General features: G+C 38.8%; 1 long non-coding RNA gene across 1 annotated transcript in view; it reads right to left on the bottom strand.

Moving 5' to 3' along the window:
- Window positions 1-26697, bottom strand: part of LOC118015117 — a 123280-nt gene extending 96583 nt beyond the window's left edge. The window contains exon 1 of the long non-coding RNA XR_004680533.1: window positions 26614-26697. This is a non-coding gene — a long non-coding RNA (uncharacterized LOC118015117). The remainder of the gene's footprint in view (window positions 1-26613) is intronic.
- Between the last annotated feature and the right edge of the window lie 414 nt (window positions 26698-27111).

The raw sequence follows: 27111 nt of genomic DNA, 5'->3' as shown, positions 1-27111 counted from the left end.
AGAAAGAAAGAAAGAAAGAAAGAAAGAAAGAAAGAAAGAAAGAAAGACAAAGTGTGGTTCACCGGGTCTCAGGGAAGGGCAGAGAACCAAACTCAGAGGCGAGATCCAGGACTTGACATACCTTAATTCAACATTCAGAATAACACTTTTCTCTGCAGTGGGCTTCTATGGCTTTCCCAGTCACCCCAGTTTCTGAGGGGCTAGGTGGGAAAAGAGCAGCTGGAGAGGACACTGTGAATCCATTGACCACCTTTCAGATGGAGGCTGTGAGGGGTTCCTGCGGGGGCTCCTCTTGCAACACTGGGCCTGTGGTTCTCCCCTTTCTGTAAGGGCTCTTCTGGTATTAACCCATGTACCAAATTGGAACCTGACTTAATTTTTTTTGTTGTTAGTTAATATATCATAAAAGGAGAGCTGGCTTTCTCTGCAAATATCAAATAGGCAATAAGAAAAATGTCTGCAAAACTATATGACTTTACTCATCTGTAAGGTGGGGGATAAATAGTATTTTATCTTATAGAATTGTAAGAACTAAAAAAACTAATGTAAGTCAATAGCATTGAGCATACAGGGTCGGCTTGCCTCTCAGATGCCATGGGCACCTTCTCTTGCTCTCTCCACTCTTCCATCAGTCATAAGCATAGTTTTTTGTTTTTTTATGGCTTCTGATTTATCTGGAACACACTCTTTTCCATTCAAAGTCTGGGGTCAGTATGCCCACATCTTAGTTATGAGGGAGGCTGAGAAAATGCAGTGGAAGATAACTTTTACCCATTGCTCAGCTACAAATACTTCTTTTGAAGACTTGTAACAAGGCTGAAATTGTACACAGTCCATCAAGGAAAAGATCATAACCCCTAAGTCAAGGCTGGTACACAACAGTTGCTCAGTAAGAGCTGTTTGAGTAATAAAGTTTTAAAAAGCAAAGAACAGGGGCACCAGGGTGGCTCAGTTGGTTAGGTGTCTGCCTTTGGCTCAGGTCATGATCTTGGGGTCCTGGGATGGAGCCCCATATCAGGCTCCCTGCTCAGCAGGGAATCTGCTTGTCCCTCTGCTCCTCCCCTTGTTCGTGTTCTCTCTCTTTCTCTCTTTTTCCCTTTCTCTAATAAATAAATAAAATCTTTTTTTTTTTTTTAAAGCAAGGAACAGATGAACCATATAGGTAAAGATTCATGCTGTGTGGCACATAATACTCAAGTAATGAATGTATTTTCTTCTCCCAGTTTATCATGCTCACTTCTCTGGAAACTATGTTATACAAACCAGTTATATTTAACAATTGGAGAATAAGTTTTCTGATTTATAGAATAGCATGTTAAATGGTAAATATACATTCTACAAATTATCAATTTAAATGTAGTTATTGTTAAAGATTTTTTAATTCAATTGTAGTTATGTAGTTATTGTTAAAGATTTTTTAATTCAATTAACCCCCCTTTTTTTTTCCGAGTTAGAAGCCTCTACAGTATTACCCCTTGGACATTGAGTGTTATATCCTTAGTTAATATTCTGAAAATGAAAGTAAATACCAGATAATAAAGACTTTTAATTTTAGATCACCTGCTAAAGTAACTTTTAAACATACTTTTTCAGTAATTATGATTAAGAATTTAGTATTAACATTCTACAAGGCATTAACATAAATGTTTAATAGTTTTTTTAAAAAAATAGCACTTCGGGGCGCCTGGGTGGCTCAGTCGTTAAGCGTCTGTCTTCAGCTCAGGTCATGGTCCCAGGGTCCTGGGATCGAGCCCCGCATCGGGCTCCCTGCTCAGCGGGAAGCCTGCTTCTCCCTCTCCCCTCCCCCTGCTTGTGTTCCCTCTCCCACTCTGTCTCTCTCTGTCAAATAAATAAACAAAATCTTTAAAAAAAAATAGCATTTCATTTTCATTAGAAAGCAATGCTTTCTCAAACATGCAAAGTAGTCTTTAATTGTCTCATTTATTAACCTTCATTTTTGCTATGAAATGTTCATGTCCTCCACAAATTACTTGCTTTACTAATGAAGTAATCATTATCATCGACCAGATTTTCTCTGTATTCAATCACTGGAATTCAATAATTTTATTATAAAGATGGTATCATTTTCTAGGCAAGGAACTGAAAAAGTGGAGGGGAAGGTAATTTACCATAGTAACTCTGAATAATCTTATCTATCTCTGAAATGTGGGGGTTTTATGAAATTACAAAATAAATACAAAAGTAATTCAAGATGTTTTGAACCATGGTAAATCAGAGTTAAGCAGACCATGCTGCAAAGCTATTTACACAACACAGCATTTTTGGCCATCTGGATCATTGTTAAACTAGACCGACATAATGATGAAACACACAGGCAGAAGGACCAGAGCCACGTGCAGCAAAGCCAGCTGTCACCTCAACTCTATGTGTGGCCCCATGTCTGGACATGACATTAAATCAGAGGTTTCAAGAAAACACTCTTTCCACAAAAATACTTATTTTTTAAAAAACATTACACATAATATACATTAAAGGAAAATGCAAATAAACAAAATCAGAACGAAAACCATTGTAATCCTACCATATAAGTAAATCCTGTTAACGTTTTGGTGTATGTCCCTTTAATTACATTTGTATATATGTATGTATGTGTGTAAGTATGTTTGATGCATGTGTAGATATAGACAAAAATAAAGTTATACTGTATAACCTAATTTCCTCACCTAGCAATATTTCTGGCCTCACAATATTCCATGGCATGGATCTACAAAATTATTTACCCAATCCTCTCCTTGGGTATTTGGGTTATTTCTAATTCTTTCAATATAAGCGTAATTGTGATAAACACACACTGATAGACTGCCTTCATTTTTTTGACCCCTGTTTTCAAACCCTACCCCTCCTCCTCTTCTGCTTGCCCCCATATCTGGGGCAAACCCCACAAACCCTACAGGGACCCTCATCCCAGCTCCAACCCCAACAAAAAGCAAAGCCACTTTCTCGTCCCTCTTTTTGTTCCAGTCATTCTGGATGGTCTTGTTATCTGAGTAATAAACCTTTTCTTATCCCCTTTGTGCACTGCACGTGTGACATCATTCTCAACATCCAAACCAAATTTGAATGAAGTATGGATCCCGCTGGCCACAGGATCATGACAGTAGGGTTGGTGCTGTAAGCAGGATGGTCTAGGTGATGACCATCACCAGCAGGGGAGCTTTGTTCTCTTGCATCTGGCTTGCTAACTGGATCATCTGCCTGTGGCAAGCATACACTTTGAGCTGCTGTGTGCCAACTAGCATGAGTTTTGAGTTGTGTTGCTACCTGCTGGCAAGCTTGCATGTGAGCTGCCCTACACCCTGCTGTGTTTCTAGAATCCTACCAAGCCTCTGTTATAGATGTAGCCCGCTTAAAATCACAAGTTTCAATACCTGACATTAGGGATATAGGTGTGGGATTGGAGCTCCTCTGAAAGCGGACCTGGGTTGTTTGTCTTGGTCAAAATCGATCTGTGTGACAGATTAAATCATGTTTCAATTCCAGCTGATGGTAGGCCCATTCATGCTGTTACTTACAAATTGGCCCACTTTGAATTGTGTTCTCTACCAAAAAAGGGCTCTAGAATCTATCCAGACTGCAGTGGAACATGCACTCCCAGAGACTGTCACTGTGCAAGAAACTCCCTCCTCAGCCCCATGTTACACTCCATTAGAACAACCACCTCTGGCCACATACTGAACCCTTCTGGAGATGGAGGCTTTCACCAGCCCTGAGCCTCTGACTCCTCAAACCCAACTGACTGTTATGCCTTGGGTTATGGGAACAGAAATCTGAAGGCTCAGGATGACCACAGGGATCTCCTTACTAAAATGGAAACAGTACTTACAGATAGAGCCAAACCTGGACCCTTTGGTACATTCTACCTATAACAGAAAGTGGCTTCACCTGTCCTCATTCCCTCGCCAGGGACAATGGCACCAGAGGAGGTCACGCCTCTTCAGACCCACTGGCCACTTGGGAAGCCCACAGGAATCAACTGGATGATCAGAAAGGGAGTTTATATACTTCACAGATGGCACATGTGAGGGAGGTCCCCAGAGAGTTGTTTTGTCCATCCTCTAACTGGTACATCCCTGATCAAACAGCATCCAAGGGTCAGCATCACGGACCAACTTCAGGCAATTGTCTTAGCACTGGAAAAGGAGCTGGACAATTATCAGCCCTTTCTGCACATTTTTACAGACTCTTGGGTCACTGACAATGGTCCGGTTATCTGTTGCAGTCAACAGCAATAGTAGTTCTTTAACCAAGGTTTCTTCTGATAAGAATTTCTTGCTTTACTGATACTCAAAATATAAATCAGGGTCACACATGTCTCTACACATACTAAAGCCATTGAACAAGGTCTCACCAAGACACTCCTTATTAACTCGTTCAGAGTTCCAGCCATTACTGATACAGTACCAAGGCACTCATCTTACTTCTCAGAATACACAATCCTGGGCTCTTGAACAAGGCATCTAATGGAACTTTTCACTTTCCTTACGAGTTAGGGTTCAGGCCTCACAGAATGTCATAACGGCTTAAATGAGCTCAAAATCAGTTAATAAAATATGGCATATTTCCATTATCAATCCAAAATCAAGAGTGAATTACAATAAAGTGTCTGACTCTATTTTTGATGTTTGACCACAGACAGCTTTCAAGCCCCACCTGGGTGGGTAAGAAGACCTGGGTCCTCCCTTCTTTTGGTGCCCCAGAAAATTCAGACCATGCAAATGGCTGATCCTGCACAAAAACACTCACCCCTGCCCCATTTCCTAACCACAATCAAAACCAAAGCCACTCATCTCTCCCTCCAATCAAGCCTTTCCAAATCAGTTTGGGTGTCTGCTCTGCTCTTCCCAGTAAGTCCTATTATAAGAATTATAAACTTTTTTTTACAGCTTCTTGGTGCATGTGTGGTTTCATCAGTATCAATATCTGAACCTATTCTGGGTGAGGCATTGATCCCACCCTTGCATGACGACCACAAAACATATACATACATGGTTGGGTATTTATCTAATTATTGCCACAGGAAAAATTCTTAGAAGCAGAATACTCATGGTTTCTGCTTTTTACTCTTTACCCAGTGATGTAAATTATCTGTTACTTGCAAATATTAAATAAGATGCTCTTTTATCTTTGCCAGTCTGATAGATGAAAAATAGTACCACATCATTTAATTTGAATTTATTCGATTCTTAGAGGTGTTAAAGAAGTTTTAAAAATTATTTTTCTATATTATTCATCTATTTTTTTTCCTATTGTGTACTTCTTATTGATACCAGGTGTCCTTCTTGCTATTAGTCTTTCTCTTTTCCTTATTAATTCCAAAGAGATTTGTGTATTAATATTAATCCTTTATATATGCAATCTAATATATTCAAATATATATGAATTTGTAGATGTAAAATATAAACAATTTAAAAAATATGTCACATACATATACAAAATAGCATTTGTCCAAAAATAACATTTGCAATTGCCTTATTTTACTATATGGCACTGCTTGTAATAGAAAACCTTTAAGAAATTGTTTTTAGCTTTTTTATTTTTAAGTAATGTCTACACCCAATGCAGGGCTCGAACTCACAATCCCAAGATCAAGAGTCACATGCACCATCGACTGAACCAGCTATGTGCCCAAAGCTTTAAAATTTTTGTATGAAATTCAGTCTTTCTTTTAATGGACATTAATTTTAATTTCACGGTAGATGTAATATTAGGATTTTGATAATGAAAATAGAAAGTTATCCAGCAATTTTGGTCCTTAATATGATAGTTTGCCATATATATGTTTAAATATGTTACTATTAACATATATTACTATATTAATCATATATTAAGTTTAAACACATATTAATATTAGGATGAGATGTTGCCACTTTGTAAAGAATTCCATTTAAAAAGTATATGGAATAACAGATGGCTACAAAATTCAGTCTTCTAATATTAGTTTACTTGATAATCTGAGATTTTTTTCCCTCTAACAAGTTAGGAAAACTTAAAATTTTTAATTGTAATGGAGAGGAGGGATGCCATTTTGGGGATTTCCTATGATATCTACAAATTTCCTTTAATTACTGAGCTAATCAGATATCATACAAGGAGAAGTGGCTTCTGAATATAGCAACAGAATTCTCATTGTCAACATCCAGTTTTAAAATTCAGAATCTATTGAATTACAGAAATATTGTATGATTTCTCATGCTCCCTTCAGTTTATACTCAAAATAGCAGTCTGTGATTTTATTAAATTTTAAGTCAGACCATGCACCCCACTCTTCTACACCTTCCAGTGGCTTCTCATATCACTTAAAGCAGTGATTCTCTGCAGTGATTTTTGCCCCCAGTAAATATTTGGCAATGTCTGGAGACATTTTTAATTTTCATTCTGGGGGGAGGCTACTGTAATCTAATGGACAGAGGCCAGAGATACTACTAGACATGTAACAATGCATTGGGAAACGGAGTAACAGGCCTTGCTAAGACATGCAAACCTCTAGGGGATTTGCCTCTTGTCCCCCAAAATTATTATTCTTATTCTTCTAATTCTCCCCTCCCTTACTTTACTCCAGGCACACTGGCCTTACCTTCTGTTCCATAATCAGTCAGAAAGGCTATCACCCCAGGATCTTTGCACTGCTATTTCTTTGCCTGGAAACCCTTTCCATGCATCCCAACATGGTTTACTCCTTTCCTCCTAGCACGTCTCTGCTCAAATGCCATCTTTTCAATGAAGACTTCTCTGTCCACAAGCTGTCAACTTTCAAACTCTCCTACCCCCAACACTTCCAACCCCTCCTTGTTTTTTCTCTTTGGCATTTACTACTATCTAACAAACTATGTTTTGCTTATGTCGTATATTGTCGTATTCCCTAATTAGTACACAAGCTCCAAGAGAACAAATTTTTGTCTTTGCTGCCTTCACTTTTTTTTCCCAGTGCTGAATCCCCAAGTACCTTGAACATTGCCTGGTGGTAGTGTAGGTAGTCAAAAAATTGTTAAATGAATAAATGAATGAATGTCCAAAATCTTTGATGTTGTGTATTTGTTGTACCCCAGAAACTCTACCATCTCCAATCCATAGTTGTGAGTGATGGTTTTTCAAGTTAGTTTAAGTAACAGGAAAAATTTGGCCATATCAGATCAATTTTGGGGGGGCCCATTTCTTCAGAAATTACAAATTTAAAGAAAGGATTAGAGACAGAAAACATAGAAAAATCAGCACCCCAGCCAATGCCTTTTCTAAATCTTCCCTAAGAATTGTTTAGTTTCCAACTGTGTTCTGAGAAGACAATTTCTTTTGCATTTTCAGAGATCTGAGGATAGAGTGATTGCTCTATTTTTTTTTAATTAGAGAAAGTCTACTTTCTACTGCTTTTTCTACTGCTCTATTCAACTTCTAGGATACTTTAACATTCTGCTAAATCTACTAAAGGAATCCAATCCTTACACACATTTTTTAAAAAATTGCTAAATTGTTTGTATTATAAGTCAAATCTGGACTTATTTCCTGAGTCTAAAGTAGAATGCCATTTATATGAAGCAAATGAAGCAAGAGCTACAATCAACCAATACTCATACCCTGATGCTGAATAAATTGAGTTCCCCCTTGGCCAAGTCAACAGACGAACATTACAGACCACATGCAGCTCATAGGGCTTGTGCCTATCAAATTAAGGGCTTCCATCCCTGCCAAACTGTCATAGAATGGATTGAATACACTACTCCAAAATCTACTCATGTGGAAAATTTGACAGTGAAAAGAGTATTTCTCTAGACTTAAAGATGATTGAAAGCAAAATGTGAATTTGAATCTCATAAAGTTGATTCTCTGCCTTCATCAGCCAACAGATCAAATGAAGTATACACCATGCCTCCCTTCTCCCTGATTTTAGGTCATCAGTTTATTAATGCAGGTAGAAATGCTGCATGGTTCAGTAATTTGTGAAGATTTGTTTTCAAAACAGGAAGATGGCTATAGTTTAATTTTGGCAGTAGGGCTGATATCAAGTGAAGTATTTATCTCAATCCCAAAGTCCAAACACATAAATGTGAAGGGAAATTTTATGGAGTCAAATTGAGCCCTCAGAGATACTTTTCAAGTATGCTAAGTCCACAAAGCTGTTTGTGCCTTCCCAAAATATAAATCTTAGTTCATATTCCACTACTGCTGCCTTATGTTTTGTTTTATATTGTTTGGGGTGGGTGGAGGAGAGGAATGTATGGGACAGAAAATAGTTGGGAAGTAAACCCCTTGTACCACAAACAATGTTTCTGTTCAAGCATGTGATCCAGAGACAGCAATGTAATGTCTTCTCCTGAGCAAGCAGGACTCATCAGTAGTGATGGTCAAGAGAGCTGCACTGGGAGAGTCTGAGGCTGAGGGTGCAGGCATCTCAGCCATCTACTTATGCTCTGAGTTGTGGGAGAGGCTTTGGAGTTAAACAGACTTGGGTTTGCATTCTGGTTCTGCCAATTACAAGCAATTTTTAACCTTGTTGCATCATCTATAAATGGGGATGATGCTCTTTATATCAAAGGATCTTTGTGAACATTAAATTAAATAATATCTGTAAAGTGATTTATACATAACATTCAATAAATGATAGTCATTATTTTAGAATGATAAAATATATACCCACACACACACACACACTCATACATATAAGCCCCACACTTATTTATAGCCTCTTTTTTCCAAAAATGATGAGAGGACATTTTCAAAATACATTTTGAAAAAATTTTCAAAAATTTACAAAAAGAAAAAAGAGAAAGTTAAAAAATTGGGATAAGGGCCAGTTATGATAAGAAAATAAGAGGAAGTCAGGTATGAAATTAGTTCTCAAAATATATACAAAAGATTTTTAATTTCACTGAAGTTGGGCCAGAAATTTTACTTCAAATCTTGCCGAGAGCAATAGGAGGAAAGCTGATCATTTAAAGAGGTTCTTAGGGCCAAAAAAGTAAAAACGTTTTGTTCAGATGGAGCAAAACTATTCTTTATTTAGCAGGCTAAACATTCATACAGTCAACAGAACGAGGAGTTTCACAAAGGTCTGTTTCTTAAATACTTTTCAAAATAATCCAGTGCCATTTTGCCAATGTATTTGTAATATAGAAAGTGATATATATAAAAATGCCCATCATTCCTTTCAAAAGAAAAAATCCTCTTATTCTAAGGCAGAAAGACTATGTATAGAGACAAACATAATAAGTGAACAAGGTGATTTCAAACAAATCTCCACTAATTCTTTACTTCTCCACCCCTTCTTTGATCCCCTTCTTCTTGAAAGGAGCAGAACTTAAAATTCATTTCTAATAAACAGAATACAGTGAAAATGAAGGTATGAGGTTTCAGACACTAGGCCATAAAAGGACAGGCTTTTCTCTTGTTCTCTCTCTTTTCCTTGGATTACTTACTCTGAAGGAAGCCAGCCGACATGTTGGGAGCTGCCCCATGCAGAGGCTGATGTGGCAAGGAACTGAGGTCTGTTCCCAATAGCTAGTGATAAACTGAGGCTTCCTATTCACATATGATACAGGTTGGAAGTAAAGCCTCAGCTACAGACAAGCTTTCAGATGACTGAGGCCCAGACTGGCACCCTGACAGCAATGTCAAGAGAAACGTGGACCTAGAACCACCCAGCTGAGCTGCTATCAAATTCCTGACCTGCAGAAACCGAGATAACCAGGGTTTGCTGTTTTAAGCTGATAAGTTTTAGGGTAATTTGTTATACAGAAATAGAAAGCTAATGCAACTTCCTTGGAGAGAAAAGCTAGAAGTTTAAGCTATTTGTAATTGGTAGATAATAAAACATTGCTATTGGTTGCCTAAAGACAAAATAAATATTTGAGTATTTTTCAATGGGACAAGAACTGCATGTCTACAAGATTTTGCAAGCTTCTACTTATGGAAAAATACAGATATGCACAATTTAATGAGTCTAATTGAAAACACTTTGAGTTTCTTTCCCAGGTCAAAGTGATTTTTTTTCCATTTCCAGGTTTTGTTTTTTTTTCCTTTTGAGCCCCTTACAATAACTAATAACAAATATTAGAAGATGATTGGATTCAAAGACTTGATGGTAAATGTAATTAGCCTTTAAATAATGCACAACAGTTGTACAAAGGGAATAATTTGTGTGCAGCTATGAATCTGTTGCAAAAAGTAGAGGAGCTAAATGGTCAACAGATATCATTCATTGCCTCGTTCTTTTAATTGAAAACATTGACTCCTACTATGTCTTATGCACTGGGCTAGATATTCCTGATGCAGACATGAAGCCCCAAACTTGAGTCAGCTGATTTTTACAGAATACGATGAAGTTCTAACCAAACCGCCCCCATATCCATAAAGTCATCCCCAGTTATCAAAGAGGCCTTTCCCTCTTTTGGACTCCTATGGCATTTGTTTGCATAGCATGTATACATACAACCTTCCTTACATTATTACAGCATTTATCTTACGGCCCCAACTGGACTTCCTTGAGCTCAGGAAGAATGTTTCCTACATGCTTGAATTTCTCACACTATATTCCTAAATGTTTAAGACAGAATAGGAGCTCAGTATTTGTATGACTTATCAATTGATGCTGCTTAGCATTATGTAAATATACATTAGATAGATAATAGATGATAGAGATGGTTGAGAGAGAGGGAGGGAGAAAGAGGGAGATATGTATATTCTTACATTTTTTTCACGTGTCCTCATTTTCCTTCTGGGAAAGCTGGAGTTACATGTGGAAAGGAATAAAGAGAACTACTTTGGAAAGGACTACTGTGCTCTTAGCACAGACAAACACATCACAGCTAAAATCAGAAAATATAGAGTAGTTAACACATCTGGGTTCTAGCTCTTCCACTAACAGCTCTGTCAAACTAGCATATTACTTCTCTGAAAACTAAGTGAAACTTAGTTTTCTCAGTGATTAAATAAATCTACCTATTGGGTTGCTGGGAAGAATTAATAGATGACACATGTAAAATACTTAGCACAGTTCTTAGCACATAGTAAGTACTTAATAAATGGTAGGTGGTAGTGACATTCACTTGCAATAATACTTTGCAAATTGCATCTAGGAAAGTTCAAAGTTGGGAATGCTCTGATGGTATTAGCCCTCTCCTCACTGCCTTTGACTTCTTCTCCCCCCACCCCCCCACCCCACTTTCCTCACAGTTAAACCTTCTGATCTTGACTGAAGATTCCCAACAACTGGAAGTACTTAGCCTGGTCCTGAGTGGCTTATAAAATTAAGTTATTCCCTAATTTGAAAAAGTGGCAACCTCAAGCTGATTTCTCCTAATTTACAATCTGTTCACTATTCTTTGATATCTCGTTAATTTGGGGGCACTTTCACCTGTGCTCCTAACACTACATCAGACAAATCTATCCAGGTTCATATGAAGGGACTTCTGATTTTAAGTTGTACTTCTAGAAGTCTCACTTAGGACTCCAACTGTGTGGCCAGACTTCCCAGTCTCAGAGACTATCCTAAGTTCACTGACTAAAGACTTGGTTTGGTTCCCTTCTTGAATGCTCTATGAACAGATGCTTTACTCACCTGTGATCATTCCCAATCCTGCTTCCTCTATGACCCTGGTACCGCCCACAGGTGAACAAAAATGTCCATTGTTCCCTAAACCCACAGGTGAACAGGATATTTGAATGTCTACCATTCCCTCAACAACTAACAGAGTAAACAGAAATTCCAGGCTGAGAATTTTATTACCCTCTTGCACAACTGACACAAGGAATGTAGGGAGTTAGGGTAAAATTATTTCAGTAATAATATTGATGAATCAGAAAAATGTGTTTTTCATTTTTGTCTATGCAACTTCCTCACACACTATATGGTTCTTCCCACTCCTAAATTTAGCATCTTTTCACCAGTTGCATCTTCTATACAAAGGACCTGTCCTAGCTCAGTCCAACTATGGTTCTCTTTCAAATACCATCTTTCAAGGAGCCCTCTCTGTGCTCATTGAAGTGTGAGGTTCTGGGGTGGGGCAGAGAAATGGTTGTGTCAGTGAGGTGGGGATCATATAGAAATAGAGAAAGGCTGAGTCAGGACTAGGAGTTTACCTGTACAAAGTAGGGTCTACATTTACTGGAGTTAGATATTCAGAGGCCAAGCTGAGTGAGGTCAGAGAATGTCCCAACCCCAGAAGGGTGATTTTTCCATCTAGTCCCTACATTATCCTCTATGGAGATCTGTGAAAAGCCCATGTCTAGGCCCTAATCTCAGATTATTCAGATTCTCTAACTCTGTTGCTGGAAATGAATGCAGGATTTTGATTCAAATACAAAGTTGATCTATTTCCAGTGTTGTTATGCAATACACTGAATGTTCATTCTAGACCAGCAACCATGCTAAAAGTGTTATCAGCATGTACTTTTTTTCCTTGAAACCATTTTATAGATGAGAAAATTACACCTTGCCCAAGGCCATGCAAAAACTAACAGTCAAAGCTGGGATTCAAGTTGTGGGCCCCCAAACCCCAAACCCATTCACAATCCCTACCCTATATGGCTTTTCAATGCCCCTGCCTCTTGCTACTGTTGCCATAAATACAACTTACTCTTTAGGACTTGTCTGCTCTGAAAGAATACCATAGACTGGGGGGCTTATAAACAAACACTGATCTATTTCCCACAGTTGTAGAGGCTAGGAAATCTAAGGTCAAGGTGTGGGCAGATTCTGTGTCTGGTAAGGACACACATTCTGGTTCATAAATAGCTGTCTTCTCACTGTGTCCTCCGAAGAGGGAAGGATGGGGAAGCTCCCTGGGGTCTCTTATGAGAGCACTAATCCCATCAGAAGTCTCCACCCTCCTGACCTAATCACCTCCCAAAGGCTCAACCTCTAAATGCTATCATATTGGGGATTAGGTTTCAAAATATGAATTTGGCAGGGAGTGGGGGAGAAGACAAAAGTTCAGACCATTGTAGCATCATTAGAGTCAAACAATTCAGTAGAGAGCTCAGCTCAGCCATTTCTCCAAATATAGCTGGCCTAGACCTAACACAGGAGACAAATGCCATTAAGATGAGAACTAATCCAACTCTTTCCTGATGTCATTCTGCAGTAAGGAAACAGACCCTACATGAAAAATTACTCCAGTGCTCCCCTCCCAGTAGGATGCTGACATTTCTCCACATTTCTCATACTATCCTAATAGCAGTCACATACAACACTGGAACAAAAGATTCTGAAGCTCAAGCTAGCCAGGTTTGTCGATATTATTATGCCTGTGTGTGTATGTGTTATAAAGATGTGTCTTTCCTTTATTTTTATTTATTTTTAAATATTTTATTTATTTATTTAGAGAGAGAGGAGTAATGGGGGTAGGGGCAGAGGGAGAGAGAGAATCTCGAGCAGACTCCCTGGTGAGCATGGAGCCCAAAGCAGGGCTCAATCTCGCCAACCTGAGATTAGAACTTGAACCGAAATCAAGAGTCGGACACTAAGCTGACTGAGCCACCCAGGCGCTCCATGTCTTTCCTTTTTTAGCATCAACTTAAATTTGTAAAATCATGGGGTGCCTGGGTGGCTCAGTCGGTTAAGCGGCTGCCTTCGGCTCAGGTCATGATCCCAGGGTCCTGGGATCCAGCCCCGCGTCGGGCTCCCTGCTCAGCGGGGAGTCTGCTTCTCCCTCTCCCTCTGCCTGCCACTTCTCCTAGCCTGTTCTCTCTCTGTGTGTGTCAAATAAATAAATAAAATCTTTAAAAAAAAATTTGTAAAATCAAGGCAAACTACCACAAAGAAATGAAACTGGAAATAGAATCTGTCATAATCTCCTTCTTCAGAGTTCCACAGCTTGGATTGGGATAGTTGTTTAAATTAGAAATCCGTATCTGAGTAGCTAGGAAAAGGGGCTCAGCTGCTTTTAGTGCTGCCACTTTCAGATTTCAAGAATGCTTAAATACACGTACAGCCTAAGCAGAGAAGAATGCGTTACCACCACAGCTCTAACCCACTGACATATATCATATGTGTTGGAAGGTAATAAGTATTTTTCTCCTAGCTCTAATGGGATAAATGCATGTGCTGAATTTCCAAGAGAATGACTAAAGAACACACAGCATGAGAAATGTCAGGACACTTCTGCCCCAAATTTAAGCGGCCCCGGATATCCACTGACTTCTGAAATGACTAGATCAACACGAGCAAACCAATCTTTCTTGGCAACTTCAGCAGCACCCCACAGTATCATGAGTATCCAGTAGTCCAAGCTGTTCAATTTGATCGTGAAACAAGGTCTCTGACACTTTCTCCCCAGACCCAGACATTGGCCAGTCTCTCCTCCACTGGTGATCACATTTCCCCCATCTGTGAAATCAGAAAACTTTCTCCTCTGCAAGGAAGGGATAATGGATTAATTATCTACTGTCTGCCAAAGGATCATCAATTTCTCTGGGGGAAATATCTAAAACAGTTATGGATAGTAACATACAGAAATGTGCCCCCCTGCTGTTTTCTCTCTTGGCCAACTGGCAGCTACTGGAAGATGAAGGGCTTCAGAAAACACTGCCTCAAAACTTCAGGGTTCCAACAACATGCAATCATAGCACAAAATATTGCACTTGGCCTTTGGTGTGAACAGTCATCCCATCTCCTCTTCCTTTACTCTTAGAAAACTTTGTGCAGGGTGGATCATCTGTCTTTAGAGATAGGACACCTCTGAGCTTCTACAACACAAGCAGTAACTTAGGAAGTGTTTTTCAAAATCAAAAAGGTCTATGTCACCAACAGCAAAGAAACCTGAATAGATTAAGGGTATTTATTAAACTTCCCATTACTGGTAAAGGTAGATTCCCATGGGCATAGAATACTTCAGGAGAGTAAGTTGCAGACAGGGTTATGCCCCATGACTACTGAATGACCTTTCCTCCTTTACGGTTCTGACACTCTGCTCTCTTAGCGTGACCAGCAGTGTGGAAGGATCCTAGGGCTCAAATAGAAGCTGTATAAATACTCTTTACTTGTGACCAGGGAGCCAGAGACTCCATGAGCCACCCTGCTTTACTTCCTCAAGTCACGTTTACATCTGGGCCTCATTTCTTTTCTTAAACAGATTTTTAAAGGTATTTTTAGGTTCACAGAAAAATTGAACAGAAAGTACAGAGATTTGCTATATACATGCCCCCCACATGCACAGCCTCCTCACTATCAACATCCTGCCCAGAGTGGTGGATGTGTCACAATTAATAAGCTTACATTGACACATCATTATCACTTAGAGACCTTGGATTCATCATGGTTCAGTCTGGGTGTTGTACAGTCTATGGGTTTTGACAGAAGTATAATGACATGTATCTACCACTATAACTTCACAGAATAGTTTCACTGCCCGAAGAACCTCTTGTGTTCCATCTATTCATCCCTCCTCGTCCCCCACCCTGAACCCTGGCAACCACTAATCTTGTTACTATCTGCATCGTTTTGCCTTTTTAAGAATGGTATATAGTTAGAAGCATGCTATATGGAAGTTTCCAAATAGGCTTCTCTCAGCAATAGGCATTTAACCTTGACAGCTCATTTCTTTAGTGCTGAGTAATATTCCATTGTCCAGATACACCACAGTTTATTTATCCATTCAATAACTAAGGGACTCTCGGTTATTTCTAAGTTTTGGAAATTATGAATGAAGCTGCTGGGAATATCTGTGGGCAGGTTTTTGTGTGGACATCCATTTTCAACTCATTTGGGTAAATACTAAGGAGTACACTGTTGGATCATATGTAAGAGTCTGTTCAGTTTTATAAGAAACCACCAAACTGTCTTCCAAAGAGGCCCTCATCTCTTCCTTTTATCCAGAGGAAATTTGCCTTAGGGCTCCAAATTTCTCCTGTTCGTTGTATCGTCATCTTTACCATCATCTGAATGGAGCCAGGCCTGGAGCTGGGATACCTCTGACCTCTTCCTTACCTCTTGGATCTCTGGTCAGGGCCCCGTGGAAAAAGGTGCTGACTCTGAGCAGTACAGCACTAATCAGGTGGCCAAAAGTCCTAGCCAGAAACCCTCCAACATCTGTTTTGTGTCAGCAAGAGGCTGCATCCCAATCATGGTTCAGTCAGTGTATTGAATGGGCCATTTTTCCTAAATGCAAGCCAAGCTTGAGGATCAAGACTCACCAAACCTCTTCAGCAATTTGCATGTTGGGCTGTCAGGGTGCTCACCTTTAGTAGTTGGTCACCTTCCATCAAGCTCTTTAGAATTTTCTCAGTTTGAGAAACACCTCACTGTCTTCAGCTAGGTTAAAGGGTCTGGAGCAGGAGAAAGTCTCTAGTTTACTATCTAGGGATTCCAATTTCCATATGAATTCTTAACTGGATGAATGAATGATGAACAGACACCTCTTCTACAGAGATTTAGATGTACACACATCCTCTTCCGCACCCTGAGGGGCCCTGCTGAGCCAGTCAGTCTCAACAATGAACACAAAAGGAGACATCATGGTCACTGAGACCTGCTCAGAATTCTCTTAAAGACAGAACACTGCCAGAAAATATCAACATGTTAATTCCACAGTCTACAGAGATATACACATAAACCTGCAAACATATACAGTAATGAAATGCAAAGATCATAATAGCCACATCGTAACTGGATGGCCCCTGATTAGCAACTTACTAAACAGGATGTAAGTATGAAAATCAGGATTAGTAAACAATTTTTTTTGGCTGGTCTTAATTGTGCCAATATAAGGTAAGCTTGTATTTGATTAAAATTATTTTGAGATCTTATTGCCATAAGTAAAAACATCCTGTGTTGAAACTGCACTTCTGAATAAGAGGCAGAAGAGAGGGGCAGAGTACACGATACTGGGATAGGGCCTCAGAGCAAACATGTGGCACAATCATACTAGGTATTGAGGAGTGTTCGGTAATGGGTCCTCTGCACTGCTCTGAGTGGAGTACAGTAACCTGGGGAAATAGTGGAGGCCAGGAGGACACCCAGGCCAGAAGAGGCAGGGGGAGAGGGCAGGTACTGGAACCCAGAGAGAACTGTGCATAAAGGACAGCCTTGACATCCAGAGACACATGCAGCCAACCTATAGCAAGAGGACAGGGAGGGAGCAAGGGAAATAAATACCCCAACCCATTCTCCTCCCAAAGTCCAATACCGTGCCTCGGCCTTTCCCTAGTAGAACCTGTCTGGGAGACAGAGCAAGGGTAGCCTGTGATGCAGAGAATAGCATGAAGGAGCAATTGCCTTACTTAGGCTTAAATCTATGCAAGTTCTGTTTCTTATTAGCATGATTAAAGTGGCTCTCTTTAATATTCAACTGCTTAACTAACCTTTTGGTTTAATCACAAAGGAATGTAACTCTTCACAGTAAAGCTTTTGATGACCACAAACATGGTAAGACATTTGCTATAGGAAACCATACTCACTTAAATTAAAAAAATGTTATCTGAAGTTAAATTTACACACTGAAGTTATAAATGTGCTCACCAACATCAACCTTATAATCAATCCAGCCCTCTGTAAATGAATTCATCCTTTTTGTGTACATGAATTCATCATGTGCGTTTTCTTTTAAGCAGAGAGCATTCCGTCTAGTGTCCTATAGCTATAGAAAGAAAAATTAGTCTCACCTCTGACAAATTTATCTGAACATATCACAAAGTTACTTTGCTTTTTCATGCAAGATAATTCTTTATGCTCTGGAGAACTTGCCTGTTTTTTATACTTATATAAATTATGGTTAGACTTCTTAAACTTTGAAACATACAGAAAAATTCCAAATTATTAAGATTTTTTTACACTAAATGGTCTTTTATTTAAAATCACCCAAATAAAGGTGACTCCAGACCTTTGTAGGATATGTAAAGCAATTACCTGGGGTCAGGAGAATAACAATAAAATATTGATGTGTACGTCTGTCTCTTTGAAACTAATCTGTCTATAAGAAATGTCAGCTAAAGGATAAAGCACAGATCCACAGTATTCAGGATATACTCTGTTCTCTTTATGCCTAACCTTTGTGGCAGACATTAGCCCTGTGATACCAAGACTCTGGAAAATTGACTTAGTAACACTCCTTAATATGTATGCATCTAGGACAATACTGTAGGAAAACATTAATGGTGTATTTGCCTAGGGCGCTTAGCCCCAACAGACAATGCAAACACATTTTATTAGACTTAAGCATCTATTTTTATGCTTTTATTTTTTAATGCAAATTATGTAGGTTTCTTTGTATACTTATGTACAAGCAAATAAAAAGAGAATTGATTCTCTTCCTAAGGAGTATGCCTAAGCAAGTAGTTACAGGTCAGTTCTAGAACCTTTTCTCTAGAACCCCTCTGTGCTTGTTGGTTCTATCCTCCAAAGTCCCATTCTCCATCCAAACCCTGTACTGCTCAGTTCTTAGAAGGGATTTGGTGGTGGTGTTTTTACCAATGCTTTTGCTCAAAGTCAGATGTTATCAAATCCTTCTTTGTCATCCTCCAACTTGAGATTGGGTTTAAAATAAAAGAAAGCAGACACATTCAGTTTCATGAAACTACACTTAGAGTGATAAAGTTTGAAAACAGAAAGATGGACAGGAGAGACCAAAGGCAAACAAAAAGAGAGTGGCACTATTATTAGATGAGGAGGAATGTAAGATTATAGTGTCCAATAAACTGTCACCTTGACTTGATCCTGTACAACTTGCTCAACCCTTTCTAGGTAGCCATTATTAAACACTAGTGTGTGTCCTTCCACGCCTTTCCCCATGATCATAGAATTACACACATACACACACATAACTTGATTTGGGGGATTATTTTTATCTACAAATGATTTTCACATTAATAGTCTCTACAGGTACCATTTCACACTTACACATGGAAATCTCACCAAGAAAGCTGGCCGATCTAATGCCTTCTTTGATTACACATGATTTGAAACTTTAATCTTACATTCTATGTCATCTAATAATATTGCCACTCTCCTCTTTTGTTTGCCTTTGGTCTCTCTTGTCCATCCTCCTGTTTTCAAATTTTATCACTTTTAAGAATGTTATCTGCTTTCTTTTATTTTAAAACCCAACCTCTCAGTTTCTATCTTTCAATAAGAGAATTTGACTAAGTCATATGCAACAATTTATATACTTTATTCTTTGCCTCTTACTTGGTTTACTTATTTTCATTTTCTTATGATTTCCTCATTCTTTTCTCTTGCTTTGGCTGTTTTGCCAGTTATTCCCTCTTTCCTCTGCATTTAACTTGAAATTCTGTATTTTCCCATTCTACCATTCCAACGCTCATATGCAAACACTTATTTATCTCTTTTTATATGAAACCAAAATAACTCTTTCTCCCAACTTAGATAAGCTATGTCTCCACTATGTGTTCTTCCCCTGCCCTCCCCAGCAAGTCCACACTAAAAGACTTGACTTTGTCCACTCTCGCTCTCGATGATGAGTACTGTAGAATGAGCTCTTTACTCCAGCCCACTTTACCCACACCTAAATTCTACGTTTCTAGGGCAAACATTTAGTAACTCTTCCCTTCTTCTACATCCCTTCTGTTTTAACACTGTGAATTTAGCACTTAAATGATGCATTCCTTGTTCCATTATCACTATCCATTTACATGCATTTAATTTACATTTGTGTATTTTTATACCTACTTATGTACATTTTAAAGTTTATTGCTTGCCATTCTTTCTTCTTTTTATCTCCATTTATACTGAGGTTTCTTCTGCTGTAAGATTTTCAAGTACCTTTTCCATTTGGGGTGTGTGCTTGACATTCTCCCTGAATCTTTGCAAATCCACAAATCTTTCTCTTCCCTTAGCAGATGAGTTACATCAACATTCTCGGCTTGCACCCGATTCCCCCCCGGTGGTCTACGGCAGTGAGTTCAACATCTTCTGGCTCCCAGAGTTCCAGTATCATTTTTCTTCCTTTGTAAGTAGTCTATTTTTCTCTTCAGCCTGAAATCTTGCAAGATTTTCTCTTTCCATCTTTCACCTTCTCAAAAATTTTCTAGGCCTATCCTTCACATTTTCCAGCCTTTTCTATCATCTTTTACATTTTCCTGAATTTCTTCTGATTCCTCAGTTAAAAAGTTGCCAAGCTAAAAATTTTCCAATTTTAAATTATTGTTACTTAACCCACCCTCTTTAAGCATGTTACCATGCTCTATTCTCTTCTCCTCATGCTTTGTAAATGAGAAATATGCAACGAATGTTTGCACGTTTGCTCACTCTCCAGAATGTGTCGAGTGCACATTGTGTGTCAGGAACTCTTCTAAGTGCTGGGGGTACGATAATATCTTTTTTAAAGACCAAAATGCTTGCCCTTATTGAACTTGCTATTTTTTCATCTCCCATCTTCTACCCACTGAAATCTACTTCCACCCGTCCACTAGGCCAGAATTGCTCTAGCAAAGATAGGGAACGAACTGTAATTGCTAAACCCACGCCTACTTCAGCAATCTGGGGCATTTGTCACTTTGTTCAACGTCTTCTTGATTGTGATAATGCAACTGTATCAGTGAAGATGACTTCCATTGCAAATAAAGGAAAACTCAACCAAACTGGCTTTAAACAGTAACCATTTGTAAACGAATATAACTGAAATTTTCAGTTAAGATAGGTTTCAGAGCCAATTTGATTAGGCAGTTCATCAAGAACCTGGTTTCTTTCCTACTATTCTGCTTCTCTGGTGTAAGTTCCATCCTATGCTGTAACAGTTTCATGTTTCACATTAACAGGCCACACCTCTCAGAATAAGATGGTCTCTCAGGAGTTTTTCCCCCCAAAAAAATCTCTAGCAAATTTCCTATCATGTCCAATTAAATTTAATTGGGTCTTTACCCCTTCCTCAATGAATCCCTCTCACCCTGGAAATGCTGTGTTCTGATTGTCTCAAATTTGGGTTCTTTGACCGCATCATTATGGCAATGGTATAGGATTACTCTGAATGGCTATATAAACCAGGACCCATCCCTAGAGCTGGGTTTAAGTCAGCTTCTTAGGAAACACATCAGTGACATAATGGAAAGATGTGTGGATGCCCCCCAAAAATCTGGGTACTGTTTGGAAGGAGGAGGTTAGGGAATTATTGCTGGGTTGATCATGCACAAATGCTAATCAGTTTCCTCCTAGACCATGAATTAAATTTTGTGGCTGCCTACAATTTCAACGTACAGCAATTCTGGGTATTGTAATCTGCTATTTCATGATTTTAACTACCAACTGTATGATGGGCACTCTCAAATCTGTATTGCAATCTCAGCTTCTTTCTTGGAATCTAACTTTGTATTTCCAGCTATCTTGGCTTGTCAGTATTTCAAATATAACTCATCCAATATCTGCATAGACCTGACCAGCAATCCAAGATAGAATCCTCACAAAAACCTTTGGTCATCATCTCTTTTGGTTAATATTCTCTCCAAAACTGAGGAGGCATTTGCTATCTGCACCAAATATTTGGATCTCCTTTATTAATGTGCCCCTTGCGTAGCTGCATATTATAGTCATTTAGGCACCTGAGAGTTTCATGGAGGAGAAATTTTTTTTAAAGATTTATTTATTTATTTATTTGAGAGAGAGAGAGAGAGAGAGTGAAAGAGCGAGCACAAGCACGGGGAGGGGCAGAGGGAGAAGCAGGTTACCCACTGAGCAGGGAGCCCAACGCCAACTCGGGGACTCAATCCCAGGACCCTGGGATCATGACCTGAGTCAAAGGCAGACACTTAACCAACTGAGCTACCCAGGTGCCCTTCATCAAGGAGAAATTTGTTTAACCTTTGCTCCTGACTACCTCTTTCGTCCCAAAGCTCTATCTGCTCTTACAACTATCAAGTCAACGTGGTAAGCCAACTCAGTAGTATGGAAAGATTAACGTCCTTACCTTTTGTTCTTAAGCTTTCCTTGAAGTTTTGACCAGAGCTAAGTAATCGAACATACTTTACTCTTTTGTATCTTCGTATCAGTGCTCTCCTGGCTGGAATTTTCTTTTCTCCTTGGGCTCCTGCATGAAGTGTTCCCTGATTCACCCCAGACAGATGTTAGTCTGGCAGAGTTACTGACTCTCTTTCCCGACACCTTACACAGACTTAATCCTCTAGTACTGAGATTATCTACTGTTGTCCAGACACACTACATCATAATTAGTTTTATGTCCACCTCCATAGCAAATGGCCATGTCCTTGTTAGGTATGCAAAGATGCAGTATGTTCCAAAGAACGGAAGAAGGGAAGGAGGAGGAATATGCTGCCGTAATAATGCAGTATGTGATCTTAGAGCATTGCCTTCAATTTTCAGTGGACAGATTTTATATGAACAAAAGGGAATAATCTGAGGATGAAAATAAGGATCTGTATCTAAATCCTTTTATTAATTACAGTTATGTACTAGAGCCCCAAACTCAGCAAATTCTCTTTTCTCTCTGGATCCAACAACAATAATTTACAAATGCAGATCATTCTAATCAGCCAAATTTTTTAGGCTGGCTCTGGAGCAATATGGGATATGCAGTTCAATGAAAACGCTGGGACCGAAATGAGGCATGTTACATTAGTAATGTGGCTCTGGTTTCACGTGCTACAGTACAGATTTGCATAGGCACTAAATTAGAGACAAAAATCTCAGGAGGATGGCAGATATCTTTCTGCCCCATTTAACAAACACAACTTTTTCTCATTTCTTAGAGATTGAGCTCTTGTTTCACTTTCTTATTGCCTATCAATCAGCTTGAGAAGACATTTGCAATTGTATTTCCTTCATAAAGACATAAGTCGGACAGCTGCCGACGACACTCATCTAAAAGCTCCTTTCTAAATTACCTCTGTCAGACTGTGTAGAAAGTAAAAGGCACACTTCAGTCTTATTTGATTAAATCAGGGAATGTACCAGCCAGCCAAAGAATGGAAAGTCCTTTCCATTTATATGCTCCATTAACTGCACTTCACTGAAAAAATAAATCTCAGTGCAATTCTTTACCTCGCTCCTCTAATTGCTACTTACAAATTCTTTTCTCTCAATCATTCTGTCTTTCATAAATCAGGAAGCAAAAGCATTTGAGGCCAAGGCCCGGGCTCTAATTTAACATGATTTGCCACCATGCCACTATTAATGCCAAAGACAAATAATATACCAAATTACTATGGGAACCAGGGCATGAGAAGGTGAAAGCCCTCCCTTCCATAAGACAGGTGGGGCTTTGTGGAACCTTATGCAACACCATCAGGGGCCATGTCATTTTGGCAAAATTCCTCAGAATCTTCTCATTCCCAATCCAGGAGCTGTGTTGGCCCATCCTGCATCCCCTGAAACCTAACACATAATTGGTTCTTACTTCCAAAGGAGAAATTACAGGGTAATCATTCACATCGCAAAGAGATTATTCGTTATATGTTCACTTTCAAGAAACAAAGCATGTGACAAAATACTAAAAAAACCAACATAGAAAAGAGATCAACAGAGGGTTATTATTACCATTAAAATAATATATTTTACTTTATAAAAGCACTCATCTCAAAATTCTCTAAAGTATATAGTATCCTTTTACCTTGAATTCTTATCTACATCTAGATTATAATTTCAAAATTGGAAGTGAGGTCACATAGTTAAATCAGTCAGAAATAAAAAACAAGTATCTTTATAGTTATAAATCAATGGAAAGAAATTACCCTGTTTTCTAAAACATTAATTCACCCAGTGCTTCAGTGATAAGGCTTGTTTCCAGTGATATAAAACTACCCCAATACATGCATCTGTGTTGTGCCCCCTACATCCAAGGAAAGAGTTCTCCTACAACTCTTCTCCCCGCTCCCCACCAAATATTTCTTCCTCAGCCTCATCCACTTATATTTGCTCTGTTTCATCCTCGTCCTCATGCAAACAAAAAATGTCAATTATAAGGAAAGAAATCATTGAATTTCCACTGTAAGAAAAATATTTCTTGAGAGGAAGAGACAAAGAAAATGCAAAGCACAGTACTAACATGATAATATATAATTGCTTTAGAGAAAAGAAAACTCAATTGTATGTATGTTAGTGAATGGGGTCATTTGTTTGCTTTTCTGAAATGTTTTCTCCATTTTATTCAGAAAATGCCTTAAAGAGTTGAGCTGAAGTAAGCAACCGCATTCCCCTTTGCTACAGTTCTATAAAATGTCAAGTCAAAATTGGGGCACAAATGCACTGCTGGTTACCAGAGTAGACAAATCTTTGCCACACATGCTGATTTCATCGGGATTCAAATTATTCCTAACAGTCTTGGGTTCGTTAAATTCAAAACATATTTTATGGAATATTTTGGCCCTTCAATTTTAAAACCATGTGTCCTTTAATGAAAATTTAAATTCAAGAGAGTTTGATTTCATTTGAAATCATTAAGATTTAGGTAAGCTTCTTGATGTTGACCAAAAAGGTCTGCCAAACCTACAGAATAATGTTGAGTGAGAGGACTGGCAGTCAATGAGAGGCCAGTGTTGGAATGAGGGCACTAGTGAAGGAGTGGGTGCAGTGGTCTGTAGACACCAACAAGTCAGCCGTGAAACTCTGGAGGAGCGGAACAGCCCGGAGGGTGCAGATTTATTTTTTATAAAGCGTCCAAATCATTTGGCACACCTACTTGCCTTTTTTAGTAGATGAAATACAGTTTCTCACATCTATCTTTTCTAGTTATGTGCATGTCCATGCATGTGTGTGCATACACACCACTGTATTAATAAAACACAAATTTCTTGAATAGGGAGTTTTTTCAAGTTTTTTAAAAAGTAAGTCATTTCCTTAGATGACTATGCAAGTATTAGGTGAGCCATGAAGTCAGCAGAAGACCTTGTGCTAGAATACTACTACTGGGTGGCTCAGTCGTTAAGCATCTGCCTTCGGCTCAGGTCATGATCCCGGGATCCTGGGATTGAGCCCCACATCGGGCTCCCTACTCCATGGGAAGCCTGCTTCTCCCTCTCCCTCTGCCCCTGCTTGTGTTCCCTCTCTCGCTGTGTCTCTCTCTGTCAAATAAATAAATAAAATCTTAAAAAAAAAATGTATTGAGCACTTATCACATGCCAAACACCCTGCTGATGACCCCCCCAAACATCTCATTTAATCCTCAAAACAACTGCATGAAGTGAACATATATCCGACCTCACACCTTTTCCAAAGTCACACACATCCTTTCTACTTATCCTTTATAAAGCAGTTTAGAAAAGAATGTATGAAAGTAGGCCATGCTGGGAGGCTTTTGTTTCAGGCTTTATTGCTTCAAAGAATTGGCATCCCTGACATGATAGGCAGAGGGAAGTGCCATTTATTTGTGCCAGGATCAGAACCTGATGGTGACAGTCTACATACTAGAGAGTCAAAGTTCAGGAACTAAACACTGTACCAGGTTCAATCTAACATAACAAAAAACACCAGGGGGTAAGACTTTTTGCAACAGTGTTATATACTGTATCATTATTCAAAATATTCACTGCTCCTCTGTGGGAGAATTGTTTTTTATCTCCCCTTTCTGTTGACAACAGGTTTAGCCACCAGACTTGCTTTGGACAATGAAATGTGAACAGAAGGTGAAACATGTCACTTTTCAGAGGCGTTCAGATCCAGCACATGAATCGCTGTGTTTCCATGTTCCCTTTATTATGAGCCCAGCAGTGCCCTGAAAGGAACTTCTCCATCAGCCTAGGTCCAAGATTGAAGACAACAGATGGCAAAACCCCAGACAGCCCATGGTGAACATATAAATGAGAATGAGAAAAATCAACTTTTTATGGTGTAAAGCCCCTAAGTTTGGTAGGTCATTTGTTACCACACATTAACTTTGTCTATCCCTACAGATACAAACAATCCAACACAGTGATTAGAGGATGAAGTCAACAAACTGCCTGGCCTCAAATCACAATTCCAGCACTGTTATTTATGTTATTGAAATTTAGTTCCAAAAATCTGACCCTTAAATAAGCTGAGCAAATGTATAACAAATCAAATTTTGTCCCTTGCATACTCCCACTGGCTAAATGGACAAACAAGTAGGATGGATAATTTACAATTGGTTTACATGAACCAAAATAGGTTACAAAGCTCATACATCTCAAAGGCTTTTGTAGAAGTGTTTCCAATACATAACCATGTTGTAAATTTCAAGTTCTAAGTGACTTTGGTGCCATAATTCCTTTCAATAACACTTATCTAGTGTTTGTTCTGTATTTGAGTTATGTACCTGCTTTTTTCTTTCCGTTACTGGAATTATAGAACATTATTATTTCTCTATTTCTGATCTTCTTCAGACATTGAAGTATCATACTCAGGAAATAATGGTATGTGATTTTCTGGTAGGTCCTTTGACCATATTTAATAATTCATTTCTTATCCCTGTTTATCATACTTATAAGTTTTGACAAGGAAAAACATCTGTTCAGGTAATTATACCCTAAAATGCTTTCAAAGTGATTTGGAGTTGCTTATAGATACCACCACAGGGCCAAGGACAAATTGAGAAATGGGTGCAAAGGAGAATAAAGGCAGGCCTGTTAGAGGGATTCATTACATAAAACTTGAATGCAGCAGGAGCTAAAATAGTTATAAAATGCTCTGTTAATTCCACTTTGAGATTCCTAGTGCCCAAAGCAAAGAGAGAAACAATCACTTACCAGATACGTAATGTCCCAATAATTGTAATAAGCAATCACTCAAGAGAAGCACAACTTCTTACGTCATGGGAATCTGTCCAGCTTCTCCTCTGTGGGCCAACACAGAAAATGTGAGATAGCATCCTTAGCAGTGTCTTTATCAACAGCCCTACAAACACAACAGCAAAATACAGATTTCCTACTCTGCATTCTATTAAGACTTTAATTCCATCCTATGACTTGAGAAAATATCCAAGATGATATATCCGTTCAGGTGATTTATTCGCAGTAAGCTTACAAAGCTATCTAAGTCATGTTTAAGTCATCCTTACGTATAATGTGCCATGTGGCATTTCTGAACTAAATACAAAAATAAGTATTGAAACACTGATCATGGTTGTAGATACTCTGTAGTGTGTGTGCTACAATTTATTTAGGCCTAGATGTTGGAAAAACATTCTGGTTTATTTGCAAAAGAATTTTGAATAAGCAAGATCAAATTCTTTTATTTAATTCAAC

This window comes from Mirounga leonina, unplaced genomic scaffold (genome assembly GCF_011800145.1).
Source record: "Mirounga leonina isolate KUSES-001 unplaced genomic scaffold, KU_Mleo_1.0 Mir_165, whole genome shotgun sequence".
Lineage (NCBI taxonomy): Eukaryota > Metazoa > Chordata > Mammalia > Carnivora > Phocidae > Mirounga > Mirounga leonina.
Note: the sequence above shows the minus strand (reverse complement) of the source record. Positions and strands in the feature narration are given on the sequence as shown.